At 43.5% G+C, this 15,338-nt stretch overlaps 1 protein-coding gene across 4 annotated transcripts in view; it reads right to left on the bottom strand.

Moving 5' to 3' along the window:
* Positions 1-15,338, bottom strand: part of LOC1277464 (histone demethylase UTY) — a 93,564-nt gene that overhangs the window by 48,472 nt on the left and 29,754 nt on the right. The window contains exons 1-2 of one of the 4 annotated variants that reach the window (XM_061659422.1): positions 12,267-12,883; positions 9,729-10,451 (exon numbers count right to left, since the gene is read on the bottom strand). The exons of 1 other annotated variant lie outside the window; for it this stretch is intronic. The gene's annotated coding sequence lies outside the window, so the exon portion shown is untranslated. Of the gene's footprint in view, positions 1-9,728; positions 10,452-12,266; positions 12,884-15,338 lie in introns of those variants that run through there. 2 more of the 4 variants (XM_061659423.1, XM_061659424.1) reach the window with 2 other exon arrangements.

Below are 15,338 nucleotides of genomic sequence, written 5' to 3'. Positions count from 1 at the left end.
TTCGGTTGCGTCCAAAATGTTTTTGAAAAGTTTATTTTTTTAATTTTTTTTAGCAAATCACACGTAACGCAGCATACGAGTTGATGTAAATTGTAAAGCAAGAACGGTGAAAATGGTTTTCATAATGATAAACACTGCTGCATATTATCTGTTCTCGAATTGTGAATGTTTCATAAACATTTATAATCCATGTAACATAAAACTGATATTTTGCGGTTCCAACAAGTCTGTGAAAGCATTACAGGGGTTTCCGGGCGTTCTCACAGGAGTGGGACACTTCCTTGACTCTTTCTTATGGGAAGTGAACTTCGCATGTGTTGGAAATTTGACTCTATGGCACCCTTTTGGGACAGGCTGCTTGGAAATTCCTATTAGATTTGACCAACAAGAGTGCCAAACATAGAGTCAAATTCCCATTGCATAAAGTTCATTTCACGTATGAAAGAGTCAATAAAGTGTCCCACAGCTATGAAAACTCCTGGAAAACCATGTATTGCATGTAGGTAATACCACACTATTTTGCAGATCTTTCCTTCCATTAGAAAATTGTTGCACAATATTTCCCATTTTATGCTGGTGGTGCCATTTTTTCCTACCCACAGCCTACACGCCGCCCGCACTCAAACATTTGCCGCCTTGCATGTAAAGTGGCCGCCTGTATGTACGCCTCACTTTCCTTCCCTTTTTCCTACACACAAGATTACAAGAAAAGCTGCTGCCGCTGCTCTTACGGCACACATTAGAGCGGATTGCAATATCTGCCGATCTGCCATGCAGCATAAAATGACAATCTTCAAGTCACGATCGCGACGACGACGCATTGCACCACACGATCACAAAAAGGGGGGAAGAGAGAGAGAGGGAAAAAACCGACGACAAAAAAAGAACGCCAAACGAACCGTGTTTTAACGATTCCTTTTGCCAAACGATTGCACACACATAGAGGGAGAGCAGTGCAGTGCCCCTAGAGCAACACACACACACCGCGCGCACGCAGTAAACCATGCGCACGCCGTCGTAATGCATCGCACGATGCACCCACCACCAAAACGTTGTTCCTTTTGCTGTGTTTTGTCGCAAACGAATGCGTCTCTCGTAATGCCGCGGTAACGATAAAAAGTGCACTCGCGGCGAAGTCTTTGTTGAGCCGACATGGTTGTGTGTGTACGGGGTGCGGAGCGAGGAGTAATGAAGGGTTAAAGGCGGGAGATTTAGAGCTAGAGAGGGGAAGCAAATTGTTTCCTACCTACGTACAATCGTGCAACGTGCACGTAAAGGAGGACACACACATAAACAACGAATAAAACATTCCTCATGCTATATTTTAATCTAGCCAAGAGCGTACTATTCGTGGCACACGGATAAAATTATTCTTTTTTGTATATTTTTTTACCCTAACAGTTGTAATATTATAAAAAAGGTATTTTAATATTAATTTGTAATAATAATAAATAAATAAAAATAACGAAAACATGATGATGCTTGTACAAAATAACAATTGTACAAAGAAATTGAAGTTAGCAACGTGTAATCGATAAAATAATAAAAACCAAATACATAAATAAAACAATGTCCTCAGCCATGGTAAAACATAAATAAATCTATTCAAATGTCAATTAAATGACTAATAATTTGAATAGAACTAAAAACTGGTAATAAAATAAGAAACTCTACTAAAACGTATAACAGAACACATTTCAAACATATTGAAAAATGTATTATTGATGACAAAAATAATAAATAAATCGTCGAATATGACAAATACAACTCAAATAAACAATAAATAAAACAAGGCAATGGATAGAAATTATTTAAACTATAAAATAATATAAAAAAGGCTTATAGAGCACAAATTGCAAGCCCATAAAAATGGTGTTGGTGAAATGTATTGGCTAAATGAAATCAAACACAGCCACATTCCCGATCGCAGACACATGCACATGGCCCCTTTGAGTGCATACACTCTCCCACCCTTCCCACCTCCTTCGAACCGGTAAACCCGTTAGATGGCCCCGTTTTTTTTAGTTCTTTGTCTTCTCTCCGTTGCATGCCGAGACATCAATTCGCAGCACAAATGGGAGGCTAAAACGCGACGGTAAAGGGGGGAGGAGTAAAGGAAGTTCTCGAGTTGTGCGCCAAATGCATTTCTACCACACACACACACACACACACACACACATTCTCATACCTTCAGAGTGCAGTTTGCATTTTATCATCATTTGAACCCTCGATCGGATACACACACAAACTAACACACGCATGGCATCTAACGGTGAATTGAGAGTTTTGCGCTATTTGCGCTATGTCTGCCGCCAGTGCTTGGTTGTGTGTGCACCGAGATTCGTTGGGCAATTGTTGCCATTTCTCGTTGGGTGATGTGCATGTTGCACTGGCGACACGGATCTTCAACCAACAAGGCGCGCAACAGCAACAACATTTAAACAACCCAAATCCTCATTTATCTTACACTGTGTGTGTGATGTGTGCGTAGGTTTTGTGCAAAAGTTTGGCTTACGCTAACTAATACCTTGGGTTAATCTTTTGTTTGTAGCTTTCCTCCTCTGGTTTGCATCGCTCCGTGTTTTTATTGCAGCTTTCACTCACTCAGTTTGTGCCACTTGCATCATGACACATCGTCAGCCACATTGCAGAGCTGGAAGGAGAGTGTTCAACCCCAAACTGCAGGAATAAAAACACCATCAACACACAAATCTCACCCCCCACCCCCCACTGTCATCCAAGAACGCGCAGACACAAGGAAAGCGCAGACACACCAACCACGAGGTGAGCACAAGCTGCGTGTGTTTGCAGTTGTGCACTTGGTCCAGTGCCACAGCCAGCTTTATATCGTATTTACTTTGCACTTTGGGCCCCTCCTGGTGTACTACTCGGGCTTACACGGAGCCACATGGTCGCATCAGCGCATGCTGATGGTGAGAGAGGCAGGGTTAATTTATGATCCTCCCCCGGCAGAGCTTGTAATCCGAAGAGTGCGTCGGGCAGCAAGGTTGTAACTTACAAAATAGTTTAACCGTGCAAATGAATGTGTGTGTGTTTCTGCGAGTGTTTATTGAAGTCTTTTTTTTACCTTTGCCTTTGGATAGCAATTTGAAGGCTAAATGTTTGAGCTTATTAAAAAGTGGGACAATCGAATTGGAATTATTTACGCAATTGGAATTATTACATAATTTTATAATTAAATGGCACAAACAACCTTTAATTTCTAATTCAGAATTCCATTCGAAGAAACATACAACAAAAAAATTGTTTATATAGGAATGTTCCAACCATTTCCGTCCGCAATCAGGGCAACGTTCCTGTCCAAACCACTCTCGTGCGTTCTTCTTCGTCTCTGGCCCGTCGTGAATTGTCGAGAAGCGTAGAAGAGTTTAAACACCGCAAGAACCACAACACCACCAGTCGGTGCTCAAACAAAGCTTGTCGGCTTCAACCCGCATCCCACGGTTTCGAAGCAGGTTGAAAGTCTCACATACGAACGCAGTACGCCGTCTTAAGAATGAAAAACGTTGGCGGCGGCAGCGGTGACGATCGGAGGACCCGCTAATGGTCGTCCAACAATAAACACACACAAAAATAGGAGTGAAAGATAGACGGTCCAGAGTAAACACACACACACACACACACTGGACACTCTGGACGATCCAGCAAACGGTGTGTGAGAGGGCACATACATGGCAAAAGGCCGAACTCCAAAACCTTTAGTCGACAGCACATACCACATGAACTCCAACGCGAAGGAAGACGCGCGATCGCGCAAACCCTGGAGAAGGTGTACCATCCATCCAGGGGATGGGGAGGTTGGTCCGACGGCTTAAAAAAGGGAACTATTTCTTTGTTTGCTTCTGGTCCCAACCTTTGCGCTGGGGGTAAAGGGAAAAGGGGTTTGAATTTATTTATTTTTGCTCTTCCCGCGTACGGGTGGTTGGTTGTCCCTTTTTCTTCGTGAAGGTTCATCGCACAACGGAATGATGGTGGTTAAATCGGTTTTCAAACGTGTGCAATGTACGTTGAGCGAGTTTTGGAGGAGTCGTTTAAGCTGGTTAGAAGAGGAACCCGAAAGGGACCCAACGGATCGGTCCAGATTTGAAGCAAGCATACATCATTTAATTGTCAAAGCCTAAAAAAAAGCTTAGAAATTGACAGCTTCTTGATACGATGTTTAAGATCTTACTGTACCAAATGTAGCTAAAAATTAACAATAATTCTACGCCAAAAACATTGTGTCACAATCGAACAGTTGCTTCACCATGTGGACTATTTGGTATTTTAATTCATAGTTTGCAACTTTTTCCAGCATCGGAAACCCTCATACCAAACACACAGGTGATCATTCTCTTTTTTCTTTTTTTTTTGGCTGAACTTATTGCAACGGCACACACGTGCGCCAGCCAGCCAGCGATTGTGGCAAATTTATTGTGCCGTGTGTATCTTTTATTTTGTTATTTTCGTGCCATCGTTCCATACGATTGCGCACATATATTTTCAAACAAAACAAAAAAGCAAACTTGAACTCTAGTTTCAAAGCAATAGAGACTAAAAATGCACACGTGTCGATCATTTTATGATAGTGAAAGTGTGTGAAATTTAGGTTAAAGTTGCGACTTTTCCGGCAAATGGTGCGACAAAAATGTTGCAAAATTGGAATTTTGCATTTTGGAATTTTTGAATTTGAAGCAACAGGCAGATAATAGCAGAAACTCGGTAGAGAATGTTTATTAAATTTAAACCTTTTAATTTAGTATTTTTTAATTATTTGTCTTTGTAGGTATTTGAACACTATTTATTTATTTGTACCCATGTTTAGCTGAAATATATAGCTGAAATAACAACAAAAAACAGTTGATATCACAACAAATTCAGTTGATATCATAATCAGTATTTTTTATTATTTTGAGAAGTAGTAGAATAACCCGTTTTTTGTTTTTTTTTTTTATTAAAACCCTTCCTCTTTTAATAAGCTCAACCCAATTAAAGAGCACCTATCAACGTGCTTCCATCCAACTCGCATGCGGCAGTACAAAAACCCTTTAAGTATGGGTTATTAACGTAATGCACCACCACATCGGAATAAAAAGGCATGACATCAGGCACCGTAGCTAGGTGGCCGACATCGATAACGGTGGCGCGGGGAAGGTGATGTTGCCTTCAACGAGGGAAGATATCTTGCGACGACGACATCCAACAACCAACCAGCAACCAACGGAGCAAACAGTGTGCTCCGTTGATGACGACAACAACGACGACGATGGCGGCGTTGGCATCCAACACGATACTAAAAAAAACCATTACCTATCCCAAGGCAAAATCCCCGCTGCTCCCAGCACAGCACCACTTCCGCGTGGCGTGACTTCTCGCTCCGCCGCACCTTTGTCCTACTACCCTTGCCCCCCCTTGCCGGTGGGGCTCGGTGGTCGCATTAACCGGCGCACTGGAGCTAATAATCATGCCAGCGTGGGGCTCTGTTGGCTGTGTTAGTTGTTTTGTGCTTTGTAGAATGATTGTTTGAAAAAGAAAACCTATATATAGCTCATTCTCTCTCTCTCGCTCTCTCCAGCAATGTACAATCATGCATAGTGCATCAAAAGGACGGACAAACGAACAAAGTGCACAGACAGACAAACAGAAATAATGCAAGTTGCAGTTTGCGCGAGGCGTAACAAACAACACAAAATCCAATGAACTAAAACATTGATTTGCTATTTCCAGCGCTAGAGGAGTGTTGTGCCCTTCGAAATGCATTTTTTTGTTGTTGCAATTGTTGTTTGTTTTTTGTTGCTAAATGCAGTTCTAGGTCTTCGCTGCCAGCTGACAAACATCAACCCACCAACCAAAGACACCCAATCCAAATCCAGGGGGCCTGTGCACTAGAAGTGGCGTTTATTGGTCTCTGGTGAAGGAGGAGGTTCGAGTGTGCAGCAGCAGCAGCAGCAGCAGCAAAACGTGATCAAGTCCCCGACCCAGATTCGCTTCCAGTGCGCTGTGCAGCGCTGCATTCGGTGCGCGACCCTGCTTCCCCCCCCCCCCCCTTCGAGCCACTAAGCTTATAGTGTTGTGCGCCACGACGACTTGCGGCAATTACTCGCGGAAAGATAAACGACCGCCTTCCTCCCTTCCTGCTCTCGCAAGTATATTTATCTGCATTTAATATAAGCGCTAGAAAATGCCCCCTTTGGCATTGGTAGCGCGCGGGCATAGAGGTGCGAGACAGAGTGTGCAGAACATGCAGAAGTAGATCAAGGAAGCAAATATCTACTCAACTCTCAAAGGAGACAAACTACTCCCTGGGGGGTCTTTTTGTGTGTGTGTATATGTGTGCGATAGGCCAGACTATGGCAAAGTTTATTTATCTACCATCATTGTGAAATAGTTTTGCAAACTGCTTCGGAGGCGTTCGAAGCTCGACAGTAAGAACATTAGAAGCGTTCGCTTGTGCACTGTGTCACGCTTGCTGTTGTCAGGCTCAGGGAAAACCTCCTCACTCAAACACACACAAAGGCTCCGACGAGGTTGCTATGTGCACCACCAGGTAGAGTGGTAGGCAAAACGGAACACAAGCCAAACCGAGCGACACAGAAGAGAGAAAATTGTCGTCGCCAACAAGACAAAGGGTAAACCGACTGCCGTAGATGCACTGGAATGTGCAACTCATGGTGAGGAAGTGTATGTGTGTGTGTGTGAGAGTAATTGTGCATAAAGGGAAATCTTTTCAAAGTGATTGTGAAGAGCTTGTATGGCATTTTGTATGACTGTATTGCTAAATGGTATTTATTTGATAGTATTTATCTTAGCTGTTAGTAAACTGTAAACATGGCTTTTTGAAATTTAAATTTAATTCTTTTTTTACACAATTATATTATGAAAAAAGCTATAAAAAAGTATACAAAAATATGAAAATGACTTAACAAAACATAGATAATAAACTAGTTAAAATATGTAATAAAAAATAAGACAAACTAAGTCAATAATTACAAGCATAAATATCATTAAAAAAGATTGCATTTTATCTGAAAGAGCTGTATAAAATGTATAAAGACGATTATTACCAAAAGTACCAAGTTTTTCCCTAAAATGCTTCTCTGACAATGCAACAAAAGTAATATAAATAAAAAAAAAACAAAATGAAAGCATAACAGCCACCATTTCACACATTTTTATTTTTTAACATATGAATGTTAAGAAAACATGCCACACCGGTCTAGAAGTGTGTGTGTGTGTGTGTGTGTGTGTGTGTGTGTGTGTGTGTGTGTGTGTGTGTGTGTGTGTGTGTGTGTGTGTGTGTGTGTGTGTGTGTGTGTGTGTGTGTGTGTGTGTGTTGTTCTTACAATTTTGTTGTGCATACGCGCCACACCCCAAAAACTCCCTTCTTTCCACCTGTTCTTACCGTGCAAACACACACACACACACACTTGCCGAAGAAAAAGCAGTGGGAAGACACAAAAGCACCGCGGGAACACGCGCTTAAGAAAACTTCAACATAACACCAAGGCGTAAAGAAAGAAAAGAAAAAAGTCCACCATCGGACGGAAACGCGAAGCGGCAGAGCACCGTCGAACGCAGCAAGCAATCGAGCGCGGACAGAAAGGGGAAGGAGGCAATATAAACACACACATCTCTCCGCCGACGAAACACGACGGTTGAGGTTGAAAAAAGGGTGCACTGGCGAGGGGACGGGGGGGGGTGCAATAAATGTTTGACCTACATTTTTGGCTTGTCTTTGCGCTGAGCCATTTCTGCTGGTCGTGGTGGTGGTGGTTGCTGCTGCTGCTTCTCGAGCACTTCAAAGTGTTTCTTCTGATGGGAGGGTTTTGGTCCCCCACTCTCAGGGGCTCTGTTAACAAACTGCTCTCTCAGTGTGCTTTCTTTTCGGGATGCAGCAACGCACACACACACACTATCCCTCTCAGATGCACACAATTGATGGATTGCAAGTGAGGAGAGAGAATGCAGTATGGGGCGCGCAGCGCGATGGCATCCGGCCGAAGGAAGAATTAGACGGAACCGGAAAGCTGGCAGGATACATTCAATGCATTTTTCTTGCCGTGGAAATTGTGCAACAGCAAGGAATGTTGGGAAGGGGAAGGACCGAACCCGATTAAAGGGTCTAGTGCGATGGTAGCCAACGCTTCTTGAACTACACGAAGGGAGAAACATCAAATATCAAAACACGATTCAAATACCATTTCCAACAGCCGTAAAACTTCATGTGAAACCATTTCCAATAAATTAATCGGCAAATTCCATCGAAATTGTGCATCACAGCTGGAATTCAAGGGAGTAAAATGATTGATTTCATCTTCCATTTTGATTTGCCAGCATTGGCGGCGATGCATTCAGCGGAAATGTGTAATCAATCTGCGTCATTCAAATAGATTTAAGATGTAAGAGTTGATTTTCTGTTCTGCTAAAGATTATTGAATTTCAGCTTCTTGCTGAAGAATTTTATCCCCTTCACTACCGAAGAATGGAAGAAATACATTTCATACAAAATTATAGGCGTGAAGTAGAGCAAAAGGGATCAAAGCAGAAATCCTCTGCCGAAATAATCAATCACATGGTGCGCGCGCGGGATGGTCCTTCGAGCCGGATTTCCGCCATTTAATCTCTGCATAAGAACCCAGTGCGCGTTTACTCTCGCCCTATTTGCCTCGGTTACAGTTTTCAGCGATAGAAGAATGTTTGGAATTGTAGATTTTCGTTCGAAGGGAATGCTCTTCCAATGTATCACCACATTCCAATAATGGGTTTTGGGGTTTATACAGGGTTTCCTGAAGATTTTTTTTCTCTCTTGCTTCTCAATGTTGGTTTAACTTTTCTCAAGGTTTATAGACAGTTTCTTAAAGGTAAGTCATCGATTTTTACCACAATTTTGAATCATTTGTTACAAAAATGTTTGGAACAATTACAAATTAACTAAGAATCACAATGCAATATATCTAAAAAAAATGATCAAAAACTCTTTATTTCCCCCGAAAATCTAGCAAGGAGATTCTCCCATTCTCAGACCTATGTTAGAGTTTGAGGTGGAGTTTTATCATTAATCATCATCATCAATCATCACCAATCGTATCTGTGGACTATCAACACCATATTTAACATAATTTTATCGTTTTTCAACCTCGAATTCGATCATAAAACCCCTCTAAACACGTCTCGTGATAGCCGGAATTATGATCGAATGCAAGTTTTCTTCTTGTCCTCGATGTGTAAAGCACGGCAAAAGAAACACACACACACACACACACACACACAGCAAAGGTAGGAAAAGCGTTCAACCGCTCAAACGGCTGCTGCAGCCGAGTTTTGTTCAGGTTTTGCGGCACATTCTAGCTCCCGTGGACACATCGAACCCGACGCAGAAGAAGAAAACTCAAAGCGCTCAAAGACGGGGAGAAGAGGGCGCAATCAACGACGGCGGCGAATCAGGTGGCAGCAGCAGCAGCAGCAACAGCAAGAAGGTAGGAAAACCCAGACACAATGCATTTTTCTGTTCCTTGGTTCTTTGTGTTTTGTAAAAACCCTAAATGGGGGCACACACACACACACACGTACAAAAAAACGTACAAAACACCGGCACCGAAAAGCAAACCAACACACAAGTCTGGCCTGGAATAAAGACCGATGCATCAAACGACCGATGCAACCTGTGCACACCGAACACACATACAGACAGACGGTCGCGGCGCAGACTTGGGAATCGTATGGCTTACCTTGGATTTTTTGCTTTGTGATGTGTCTGCTGGTCGTGGGGTTTTGTGAGTTCGTCAACTGTTTCGTTCACCGTATTCCCCCCGTGCTAGATATTCTCGTTTCGTTTTCGTTGTTCTGGCTCTGGCAGTTGTGGCTGGCCCTTCGATGGAAAACACAACACAACGCAGGACGACGGCGGCGGCGTCGGTGGCGTATCGCTGTTGTTTTTCTTTATAGCAGCTACAACAACACAACACACCGCGCGCGTGCTCTAGTCCGTATTTTTCTTTTTTTAGCTTTAGCTTGTAAGATGATTTACAGCAACTATACAGTGATGATGCGCTCTCTTACGACAAAAAAAACGAAGCGAGCTGAACACACACACACCGTGTTTCCACTTGGCAGTGATACGATTACGCTTTTGGTGTAACGTTACAATGGAGGTTGAAAGAGAGAGAATTGAGGGAAGCCAATCGATGCTTCTTTATCTTTAATTAATATTACAAAAATTCTTCCACACACACATACACTTTTACACAATGTAGGTATACGATTTTTGCCCTACTTTTTTTTCTTTCTTATACAAATATTTGTGGCAGCTTGCTTTTCCTTCGAACTGAGCGATATGAACACACGCACTTACGCACTTGGAACACACACTTTTAGTGAACACGTGTTGTATTTTTTTATTTATTTATTATTATTTTACGACCGTTGGCAGTGTAGTAATTTCAATGCTGGCACTAAATTTCCGGATAAAAAAATGCAAACATTATTTTTTTATTATTTCAAGGACTTTAACTTGGATGGGGACGTATTTTTTTAATATACTTGCAATATTCCCTTAGGCATTGTGCTCTTCTGGGATTATGTTTTTGTTATCCGAACGTTAAAAAAAAACACGTTCAACAAAACAACACACACTACTATGGAGCGGCATTTTTTAAACTGTTTTTTTGTACATAAGATAAAGAGCTCTTCTACGGTTTCTCCCTAACACAGCCAGGCCCTCTAAGTGCGTGTGTGTGTGTGTGTTTGCTTTATTTTTATTTCCACAACACATTCACACACACATTACTGTTTAGCCCTCAGCACACAACTGTTGCCCTTTCTGTTCACATATCAATGTATTTATTTTCCTGCCCTGCTGGTGTGTTGGCTTTCATTTGTGATTCCGTTTGCCGCCCACGTGCAAGGAGGGAGGGGGAGGGATGCTAGATGACATAGGATGTGGAATTAGAGACACCCCCTTTCTCTCCCCATCCCGCTAAACAATCCGATGGGGTAAACTGGGGCGTGCTGAATTTAAATTGTGTATAGCGAACCCTGCACTACCCTGGGACTGCTGCTGGCGCCTCAGTTCGACTCAAAATCGAATAATTCAACGAAAATGGTTGCCACTAACGACAGCAAATTTAGCATGACCACTTTGATGTACCAACAAGTACAACAACACACTGCAACATCTCCACGAGCTACTGCTGGTTTGAGAGTTTGTGTGCCGTACACACAGACACCCGAATATGATAACGACGCTTTCATGACCTTCCCGAACATGCAAATTTCAGAGGCAGAGGCGACATGCAAAAAGGAGAACAAAATTGGGTTTCTTTTTTACGAAGTGTTGGTTACTTTTTACTCAAAATCTGATAATGATATAAGAGCAAATAAAAGCCTCTAAAAGGGTGAAAATACACGTAAGGGTTTTTTTATTAAATATTTAAAACACACAACTACACACAAAACCACACTTTTTAGCGTTTGGACTTGTAAAAAAACACTCCCTTCAGTGAAAAACGATATCCTAATCTCTTCCTCACCACTTAGAACGTTTTTGATAAAAAAATATCGGTCATGAAGCCTCTCCCTTCCTTCATGTACGGAACGAAAACGTGATGGAAGCTAACGGTAAGTGAATAAAATCGAGCAAGCATGTCCGCGATTCGAGCAGGCCGAAAAACTTGGCACGATTTTTCACGCTCCACACCGATTCCACCAATTCAGCACACACAAACACACGCACACATCTACAGGCAATTGGCCCTTTTTTCCACCCCATTGATACGGCGGATGGATGGGCCGTACAATTACCACCCGCTCTTCGTCCAACCCAAACCAACCCTCCCCGCAAACGCGAAATTCCCTCCCGCCGCTCGCTGCTGCTGCTGATAAACGATGACGTGCGGAAAAGGGGGCCACCAAACATGGCGAAGGGCACGAGCGCGCACGAGGGAGGAGAGGTGAAAGCGCCTACTATTCTCATTTGCTCGCTCGCTCGCTCGCTCGCCTATTACGAAACACGGGCCCCATGCTGTGTGTCTGTGTGTGTGCTGCGCACCGCATATGCCGTTACTATCTACTACTTAACGTGCGACGTGCCCTGCCTACTATATCACACACCGCACACGCATACTACTGGGACAGGCACGGAGTGCGGATTGAAGCACACATTCACGCACGCGGTCAAGCGAACGATGCACGTACAAACTCTTCAACCCGCCAGCCATTCAGCGAGAGCAAGAGAGGAAGAAGGGGAAGAGAAAAGAATGGAAACACACCTTCGGAAATACACACCACACGTACTGCACACACACACATACGCGCGCACGCACGGAACGCCCGCACACACTGCTCGAGCGCGATGACGATGATGATGATGATGATGATTTCACACACAACACTTCTGCCGTGAGGATGAACACGTTGATGATACACTGCTGCTGCACTTATATTAGCTACCCTTTGCTTTCCTTCTCAGGTGTATTCCCTTTTCACTTTACGCACACAAACACAAGCAAGCACAGGCACAGGGCAAAAGGGTTGAGCGCGCTGCTGCGAGGCTCAATCGATTGTGGAAAAACTAATCACACACTATATTCTGCGCTTTGCTGTGCTCTGTCGTTCTGGGTAACACACACCGTAAAACACACGTACATACACACACCGCATTCACCATCACCACATCATCATCACCGGCCACCGAATTTGGGTTTCACTTTTCTTTCCTTTGCTGCTTTTTTGCTTGCTTGCTTGCCTTTGCTCCCTTCTTCCGGTTGAAATGGTCCTGCCCCTTTCAAAAACGCAACACACCCGAGCAGCCGGGTGACGTGCGAGCGTGAATCGGCCGTCCGTACGCGCTGCCAGTCGGAATCGAATTGAATCGACGCTGCTCTCATCTGTCGCGGTGATACCCTCCGTGATGCAGGGGCCAAGCAAACCGGTTGGGTTTTTTTGTTTCCTTTGCTTCGTTTGCGTAGAACGAGAGAGAGAGAGAGAGAGATAGAGAGCATGCATTTGCTCGCAGAGCGTGTTGCGGGCAGGCAGGGGCTTTCGGCGCGAATGAGGTTGGTGTAGTTGCTACCGGACTTGTGAAGGACACTACAGCGATAATAAGGGCAATTTCTGCTACTGCAGGACGCAAGCAAAAGAATTTATTTTGTAAACAATCTTGTAATTATTTTCAGGAATTTCAAAAATATGTTCTTTGATTGGATTGTTCTTACTTTCAAATCTATCGAAAGTCTACGGTACCGATGAACAGGCATATCGATGGTACATACTCTTCAAGGGACCTACAGCCTACACCTACGAGAGACATCCACCTTAGTTAATGGTCCAATGCCTAATGTATAGTACAAGCAACACGAGAAAACAACCAAAACTTTCCACTTCAATTTGGACCAACCAACCACACTTCCTCAGTCCCCGTGCAAGAACTAAAAGAACTTTACGGGTTAGTTCGTCCGATTCTACACATATCTGGTCAGTTCACCGAGGCCAGGCGAGCTTAATACGATGCACGAAAGTGATAACACTGTACAGCTTGAACAACTCATCATTTTAGACGGTCGTCCCTTACCCTGCCTCGCATACGGGGACGAAAATTCCTCTGAGCATCTTTCTATAAACCGCGGGTTTCGCCAAATTTAAAGCCCCAAGAGGATTTCGTCAGATTAGGACAGTGTCCGTGTCTCAGAGGTATATGCGAGTACTAGATTTTTATGATAAACTGCTGCGAGGTTATATAATGACCGGTTGGCAGCCACCATCTATGGGTGCAACTCAGCTTCCATGATATTGTCAGCACAGAATCTTTGACTCGACACGGATGAAATCTTGGCCGACTTCAAAGAGTGCCCTCAGCTATCCGTACGTCATCCCTACGTAGATCTGGATTTGTTAGTAAGGCCGCTGGTGATGTCAGTCCTTTTCTCGTTCATCTGTAATTCGAGGTTATCTGTCACGAACATAGGGAATAAGACCACAGTCTTAGGAAACTAACTAAACTTGTTGATATGAAGTATCATGTACTAAAATATACACTCCTCAGATTAAGCTGCTCTGAATTGTCATTCAATGGTGCAGCTTAGGTTGTCTTAGCATATCTGTCCTATAGAGAGAGAAAATATAGGCAGGTGAAAAGTAAATGTAGAAAAAATGTAAGTGGAGTCTTCCTAAGATGATTCCTCGAGGAACTAAAAGCTCAAAGAGAGATATGCATGTTAGTGAAAACAAAACAACGTGAAACGATGGTTTTTTTTTCAGGTCAGCAACAGTGCATATATGGACTCCGTTGACTACTAAATAATATATTTATCAATAAGGTACGTTGAATTGTGTCAATATCCTGAGTACAGTTTCTACTTTCTTTAATGGCAATCTTTGTCCATCTTTTAAACCCATAATAAGGACGTCTGTTATGTTTGGTGAAGCGAGTGGATTTGAGAATCACACTAACTACCATTACACAAACAATTGTGCAATTTACTCAATTTTAAAACAACTCATCCGACGAACCCTTCATTTGCTCACCATCCGATGCGGTGTGCTCTCCAATTGCTGCTCACGCTCTCCTATCACCGATACTAACTAAAATCTAAGCTGCTCTTTCGCTTTCTCTCTCTCTCTCTCTCTCTCTCTCTCTCTCTCTCTCTCTCTCTCTCTCTCTCTCTCTCTCTCTCTCTCTCTCTTTCTCTCTCACTCTCTCCTCTTCCTGCAACTAAGTCGACCCCGCTCTACCTGCTTCCTCGCTTTGCACCATTAACGACTTCCGTTCTCTCACATTCTCACCCTTGCCCGCATGTTCCTACCCCTCCTCGTTGTTTCGACGCACACATTTTACTCTTCTCTCACCGTTTCCCTCCGCCAGCTTCTCCTCTCCTGCACCCTTTCCATCCCTTCGTACACACACACATACAAAACCCTATTTTGATTGTGTGTGCAATGACGATGATGATGATGATGATGATACTCGACGCTCCCTTTTTTCATCCCCTATATATCGGGCACATCAATGGAATGGAAGAGCGAAAAAGAGAAAACGCACCGAGGAGTGAGCAGGCGGCAATAGGCCCTGGTCGTCACGTAGGCACCCCGGGTCGCCAGAAGAGACAGATGCAAACCGTGGCTGCACTTTTTATTACGACATCGATGCATTTTCAATTCGATTTCGCGGCGCGGCACATTGCAAGACGGTGGTAGTGGCGCGCTGCTGATGAGCCGCGGTGATAGATTCATTCATTTTACCATACCACCCCATGTGCCCACCATTCCCTCCTCCTACTTCGCTACATCTATGTGCGCTCCCACGTCGATTGAGACTGGGCTGGCAAGCGTCCACCAGCAGAACG

The sequence above is a fragment of the Anopheles gambiae genome, chromosome 3 (assembly GCF_943734735.2).
Source record: "Anopheles gambiae chromosome 3, idAnoGambNW_F1_1, whole genome shotgun sequence".
In the NCBI taxonomy this organism is placed as follows: Eukaryota; Metazoa; Arthropoda; class Insecta; order Diptera; family Culicidae; genus Anopheles; species Anopheles gambiae.
Note: the sequence above shows the minus strand (reverse complement) of the source record. Positions and strands in the feature narration are given on the sequence as shown.